The sequence below is a fragment of the Phacochoerus africanus genome, chromosome 1 (genome assembly GCF_016906955.1).
Source record: "Phacochoerus africanus isolate WHEZ1 chromosome 1, ROS_Pafr_v1, whole genome shotgun sequence".
Lineage (NCBI taxonomy): Eukaryota > Metazoa > Chordata > Mammalia > Artiodactyla > Suidae > Phacochoerus > Phacochoerus africanus.
In genome coordinates, this window is record NC_062544.1 from 49781423 (window position 1) to 49789196 (window position 7774).

General features: G+C 37.4%; 1 non-coding gene across 1 annotated transcript; it reads left to right on the top strand.

Annotated features, from left to right (window-relative positions):
* The first annotated feature begins 477 nt into the window (after positions 1–477).
* Positions 478–551, top strand: LOC125114295 (small nucleolar RNA SNORD28). The gene has a single exon (XR_007131751.1). It is a non-coding gene; the product is annotated as a small nucleolar RNA SNORD28 (small nucleolar RNA).
* Positions 552–7774: the final 7223 nt, after the last annotated feature.

A 7774-nucleotide genomic window follows, 5' to 3' on the forward strand; every position in this document is an offset into this window, starting at 1 on the left:
GCCTCTCCCAGCTTTTAGAAGCCACTTGTATTCCTTGGATTAAAGCCAGCAGTGGCTAGGCCTTCTAATGTCTCATTTCTCTGACCTTCTTCTGTCATCATATCCTTCTCAGACTGAAGCTGAGAAAGATTCTCTGCTCTTATGGACTCATGTGATTAGATTAGGGCCATCAAGATAATTTTCCTATTTTTAAGGCCAGCTGATTAGCAACCTTAATTCCATTTGCAACCTTAATTTTCTTTTGCATATTCACAGGTTCCAGGAGACGCAGACAGGGACACCTTTGGGAGGCCATTATTCTGCCAACCACAACATGGAAAGAGTAGAAGGTAGAACCTTTTTAAGAAGCTGGGGTATAATTGTTACTATTTTTCGATAAGAAGACGATACTATGGCCTATCAGGAGTATGGTGATATATACATTTTTTGCTTTCTAAATTTTTCTGTCATCAGTATTATCTTTAAGAAAAATAATGGGTCAGAAAATTGGATTGATATGATGATCATCTGTGAGGTACTACAGTTAATAGCATGTTAGATTTCTAGTGGCAGTTTCTGTTAATGAACATTTTTTTAAAAGAAAAAAAATAATAAACCTTGGATTTAAAACAGTAACAATATTAAGTATGCGTATATAAATAAGAAACTTCACTGAGAAAAATAATATTTGAAAAAGATAGGCATACTAAGTCTTGAAATTCAGTTGTTTCAGAATTCATTTAGAAGTTAATGTTATTTTTTATAAAGTTACAATGGGAAGTGTTTTTATTTTCATTTGGAATTTAACCACATTTTAACAAAACGCATTTGGTAAACAATCTAAACAACTTAAGACTATTTTGAAAAAAGATGAGATGGTGGGAAAGGATTTTTCCCATCGGCTATAAACGACATGCTTTGAAACTGCAACTCATAAAACTGAAGTAGATATATCAGAAATAGGTCATACCTAGAGCACTATTCTGAATCAAATACTACTGGTATATGTAAAACATGGTACCTGTTTGCAGAAGGAAGGCAAATAAATGTTTGTATTGGGTATTTACCAAGGAGATCCAAAGTTTGATAGGGAAGAGAAACCTCAGAGTTCATTGAACTTGTTAGAAATTAAACACGATGGAAATTTACTCCTTCTTAGCCAAACTGTTATGCCTTTTAGAAAAGTTAATTTCTCATCATTGAAAGTTGTCAGCTTTAGAAGTCGTGAAACTTCACTCAGATACTTATCTCACTATGTCTCAAAGGATTTTGATTTTTTTAAAGATGTTTTTTCTAGTGTTCCCACTGTGGCACAATAGGATCAGCAGCATCTTGGGACCACTGGGACACAGGTTCGATCGCCAGCCTGGCACAGTGCGTTGCAGATCTGGAGTTGTCACAGCTGTGCCTTAGGTCACAACTGTGGTTCAGATCTGATCCCTGGCCTAAGAACTCCATATGCCAGGGGGCGGACAAAAAAGAAAAAAATAAAAGATATATTTTTCTTTCTGAAATTTTTTATACCGCCAAAACTACATCTAGCATTTGGGAAATCTTATTTTAAAACTCCATATATCCAAGAAACTCATTCAAACTCTCCAACTTTTATTTAACATCTATTAAATCTCAACCAGCCAGTCTACCACAGTCAAATAGGTGATTTGACAAAATCACATTTACTGACTTGCAAGCTTGGGTGCACTCTCCAGAAGAACCTCGGATAGCGTTCTACATAGGGCAGAAGGGTGCCATCTTTTTAAGATTTAGGTTCCTACTGAAGGATTCTGAGGAAGCTCGCAAGAAAGGAAGACCAGTTCTGGGTTGGATGCTTTTTCTGCAGCAGGATTAGGAGAAGCAGGGATTACCTAGGGACTGGATGCTATCATGAGGTAAGAATGGTACAGTAATTGAGTATCCCAGTTAATAGATGGGTGAGGATAGTAAGGCAGGTCTGGAAGCATTATTAGTAACAAAGCAGTGGTCATATAAAGAGGGGTCATGATAGCATTCTATAGCTATTTGACATTGGAGGAATTAATGTTTTCCTTCAACTTTTCAGTTGGCTTTATCTGTGTCTGTCTTCCCAACCAAATTGAAGGCAGGGCTACTTTTTTCTTTTTCAGCCCAAGCTGATCTTCAGTCCTTCTTCAGTTCCAGACATATTTTACTCTTTCACAACTACAGAAGCAACCCCAGTTTAATTCTGTTAATAGCTCCTGAAAATAACTAATCTGTGATAATCAATTTTATTTTAACAATTCAACACAAAAACAGTGTGGATTTATGTGGTTGTTATTCAAAATTACGCTATGAAGACATGAATTCATGACTAGGAAAATTCAGTGTCAGTCTGTTTTAGAGTTTGGTGTCGAGCTTCAGCATAAAGGAGAGAGAAAATAAAACCACTGGAGACAAATTCTAACAGTAGATCAGATATGGAACCAGGCCATGGGTGGGTGAGGGAGAGGAGAAATCCTCTAAAAGTGTGAACAACTGAGCACATAGTACCATATTCTTCTTTCATTATCTTCTTTACATAGCTCTTTGCAGCCCAACACTGATATTCCAGTCACCATTTTCCAAATGCTTCCCCTCATGTCCTTCCTTCTTTTAATCTTGAGGACCTTTGGAAAGGAGTCCTCCTAGTAAGTAGAAGACTCAGAGAAAGCAATGAATTCACCAGCTATGTTCTGTGCTCCTCTCCTACATCCTTCCTTACCAACTTCCCCTTCCCAACCCTCTATCCCTCCCTCTTCTTTGCTCCAAGATACATTCCCACTTACTCCCCTCTCATGGGGAGAGATCAGTTGGAAATGAATACAGGCAAAGAAATATCAAGGGTATTCTACCACATAAGAAAGAAAGGGTTAGATTTGTGGATGAATATCTTTGAGGGGCTGCTGAAATTGGAACCAGGGCAATGCAGAATTGGCCTGTAAAAGTGTTTACATAACTACTAGATAAAGTCAACATAAAACTCCTAGGTAAGGAAAAAAAACATTAGCCCCAAGAGAAGGGTACAGAGAATAAGAATCTCTATATGTGCACAAACTAAAATTAAGCAGCAGAAAATTGGGATGGGCAAGAGAGGACTCATTATATTGACAAAGAATCTTATGAAATGTAAAGGGAAATTACAGAATTGTTCTCAGAAACATGAGCTCTTTGGAATTTCAGCATTTTGAAAGCATAGTTTTGTATAAGGTTTGGTAGACAAATGATCCTGAAATGTGAACTGCATCCTAAAAAATGGAATGGAAAAAGCAGTGACAATTTGAGTCTACAGGAGTTATAATGTTGTGCTATTTAATATTTGTGGGGCCCTGTTGGTGTGGTGGTAAGAAGAAAGTCATGAAAGTTGAATTAAATCAGTGGTAAAAGATGTGCACCTTAACTATGTTTTTGTTAGACATTATTAACATCTGTGATTTCTTGTAGTAACTTAAAGGGAAATTCATATTTCATATTGTGAAATAATTTCTAAACACTTTTTCTATTGAGGGAAGGGCAGAAAACAAGTAGGATTGATTGACATATTAAAAATGAACTCGTTTAAATACCTGGTGCAGTGGAAATTTAGGGATTTGTCTTTTTGAGTTTGGATAAACACAATTTGAAAATGGTATTAAGGAAATAAGAATGCTATCTAATTTGTGGCATATTTGTATCTAGATAATATATTGAGCCCCTAACTGCAAAAGTTGAAACATTCTGGTTCAAAATATCTAACTACAAGATATTTTCCTTTAACATCCAAGAAATGTAATTAAAATCAATGACATATAGAAGAGTGTTAAGACATAAAAGAAAAAATATTTTTAGAGACTATGAAATGGTCATAGCATGAAGAAATACTATTTAATTGCCATAAAATGCAAATGTTTACATTAAGTAGAAAAAAAACCTTAGCTAACCTTTTCTGACATGGATACCCATAACCTTTTCTATGGGTATTTACAAATGAAATACAAATAACCTGATATCTGACAAAGTGCTTGATAAGAGTCTATATGAGAGTAGGCATATGAGACTGTGACTCACTTGACTCAGGAAAACGGTAATATCATGTGATTCAAATTAGTATGTAATTTATAGTATTTACCCAGTGTTAACTGCAAACTGAATAATGTGTGATTTTCCTTTGAGGAGGAAACATTTTCATTAATGTTTATAATCACTCTTCCAAAGTTAATCATAAAGTAAAATAATATAGCATTGACTAATTTCATAAAGGTTGAGCGAAAAGAGAACAGAGGAGTAACTGTAGCAGGAATAAAATGGAACACAGTTCTTTCTGATGGCTTTGCAACACATTATCCCTTGCGTATTACCATTTTCTTGTTTGTGACAGAAGCCTTAGGTATTCATGAAACGTTTTACAACCACCCAAGTTGGTTGTGAGGTTAACCTCTTCATTAGCAAGTAATTTCTGATATGGAATTTTGATATAAATGATCTCTTTGGAAAACATGTATCTGAAAAATTTTGAGAATGAAAACATCCTGCATAGAAATATCTGAAATGAGCAGCTATAGTGGCATCTCGGGAAGTTTGAAATCTTTTTGTCTAGAGTAGCCGAACAGCCTTTCAGCAGCATGTCCCAGGGGCTGTACTGAGGAGCTGAAACTTCCCTGAAGAGTGTAATAAGGATAGATTGAATTTTTATTTTGGCTTAGGAAGCATAAATGTTCCTTCTGGAGTTTCAAGAATTCAACTTAAAACTCAGCCATTTCTGGAGAATAAGTACACTTCGGCAGGAGGTATACCTTGTAAATAAAGCAAAAATTTAAAAAACCCACTTTACCCTCCCTCTGCGCATATATTCACTGTCATCACAAATACCTAGGATGTCTTTCTTTTCTTCTTTTTAAAAAACTCTTTTGTTTATTTTCATTGTGTTCATATCATTAAATGTACCACAGTGAGACTGTTTTCTCCCTGGTTTGTAATTCCCAAACTCCATTCTGTCACAAAATTTGGCCGAAAAATAGAACCCAGGGAGTTTTCTTGTGGCTCAGAGTGTTAAGGGTCCAGCATTGTGACTGTTGTGGCTCTAGTTGCTGCTGTGGCTCCGGTTACAATCCCGGCCCAGAAACATCTGTGTCATGGCTAAAATGATAAAATAAAAACATAGACATCCTGTTTAAAAGAAAAAAATAAAAGAAATTGGACCAAACGCATCATTCATAAATCATCATAGTGCTAAAAATCCTTTTACGTTTGAACTGTACATTATAGTTTTTCAAGCACTTAGCTGTAAAACCATCTCTTTTTACAAAATCCTTGGAAGTATATGTGGCACTTTATCTTACACCCCTTTGATGGTGAGGAAACTGAGGCCCAGATTGGTTAGTGATGTGTTCAAAATTAAGAGCAATATTGTGATAAGTCAGTCAGTCACTTGGTACCTAGTCTCAAGTTCAGAACAACAGGCTATCCCACTATGCTCCTTCTGTGCCTAGGGCCTCTATGGCAGGGGTTTAGCTAGAAATTCTGGGCCCTTTACTAATGAATTGGAAAAGAACATGTTTACTCTGAAAAATTTAGGGGTCATCTGGGTGACAGAGTGAGTAGACAATTAAGGTATGCCTGACTCTGCCCGTCTCCCCATAGCCTTCTGTGCAGATCAGAGAAACACAGTCATTGATCTTCAACCATCTAAAACATTGATTTTGAGCAAGAGGTACTTCCTACAGGCATAGGAGATTTAGCTGAAACAAGGACTATAATACGTATCTAGTAGCTGAGGAAAGAGCCTTGGTTAAATTATGTCTTTCAATTCTGTGATTTCTAAATTTGTCTCTTGGGAGCCCTCCAGGTTCTAGGGCACCTCTGGCTAAACCTATGCTCTAGGGCCCCTCTGGCTAAACTTATGCTCTAGGGTTGTTTTTGCTGTTGCTGTCATTTTCAAGGAAAAGAGAGGGACATTTTCGCAGCAATGCATGACCCAAAATAGCAATTCTCAATTCTGACATTTAAAACATGAACTCACACCTTGATCTCACTCTAAAGGTTCTGGTTTAATTGGGCCCAAGCAACAATATTTTTTATAGCCCTTGAGAGATTCTAGTAAGACCGTGGGGCTTGAGAATCACTGTTCCCAGAAAATCGTAACAGACATATTTTAGAGGAGCTCCAGGGAAAAGAACAGAGGGCAATACAATACTACAGGCATTTAAAACTTTAAAAGAATACAGATTAAGAAAGCATACATACTGAGGAGATGTCAATTTTGAAAAGGGATTCAGAATTGTGATACATACAGGTTTTTAATTGGATTGACTTAATTCTTCTATTCTTGGAAGCTAACACTTTACAAATTGTGCTGTGATAAAAGGGAGCTTTGACCACAGGTAAGAGGCATAAGAGAACGTTCAAAAAGGCAGAAGTGGGAGAGAAAGGTCTGTAAGAAAGGGTGATGTTAGATTTTTACAATCTGAGTTGGGCCAAAAATAGGAGGTCAGGATTTGGAGATGTGTGATGAAAACGGGACCTGTGGTGAGAGCCTCCTAGCTCAAGATCAAGATATTGCTACGACTACTGCAACATATATCTTAATATTTCAGGTATATTTCTGAGTAGGTGAAATAATGACTCATTTCTTTTTTGTCTTAGAAAAGAAGGAGCAAAAGTCACTATTAATTTAACTGCTTTTTTCCTAGACAGCTTGCAGTGCTTGGCAGCAAGGCATAGTACAGCAATAGACCTGGAATCATACTCTGACTCAGGCCATTTGTTGTAGTGAAGAAGAATTGTGCAAAATTGAACTGTGTGCAGCTCTTTCCTGTCTGCACCTCCCGGGTATTCCCTCTGTAAACAGAGGTGCCTTGGAGGAATGGCCTTGGAGGAATTCAGTAGAGCAGAGATGAGAAGAGAAAAAAGGTAATTTTAAATATGTTTTGATTTAAATCTAGACTTTTGAGAATACAACAGAAGGCTGTCACAGGAGCTGGGTACAGATGTCTGCTATAACCACTTATCTCTTCCCTGGGGTTTGTTATATGAAGGTGGCCAGGCTGGAGGAGGAGAAGTGGGGAAGAGAAGGAGTGGAGGCCTCCCTGTAGGAATTCTGGGGAGAAAGTCTCCTGGGTAAATAGTGATACACTTGCCATAACAGAGGAGGAGGCTTTGAAAACCTTTTATTTCTTTTTTAATTTTTGTTTGTTTGTTTGTTTGGCCATGACACGCAGCAGTTTGATGCGAGTTCTGAATTCTCAGATCAGAAACTGAACCCTGGCTGCAGCAGCGAAAGCAATGAGTCCTAGCCAGTAGACCGCCAGGGAACTCCCTGAAGAGATTTTAAAGAGATTTACTTGGACCTTCCCACAGAGAATCTGGGGGGCTCTGGGAGTGACACCTAGATGTGTGCATGCATTTAAATGTCTCCCAGATGGTTTTGACATGCAACCAGTGTAAAGGAAAGCATGTTGCCTGGCTGAGAGTAGGCACTCCATAAATGTTGGTCTTTCTTTCTACCCCCTCATTACTTTCATCATTACCCATGTGCCCTCATCGAGTCAAATCTATACTTGACTTGCAAAATGTCCACACTGGTTTCCAAAACTTTAATTTTACCAGATGAAAGTACTGCTTTTACTTTGTTATCACTATGACTGAAAGTGTTTACTATGACTGATGAGTTTACTCCTACTTTGAAAATCAAGTCCTACATCTCTAGAATTTACTGTTTTCAACAAACTGATGTCAATATGCCTGTGCTACCATGACAAGCCCTTCAAGCTCTCTGTCTTAGGTGAATAAAGCTACATGAATCTAAGTATAATAGACACTGTCT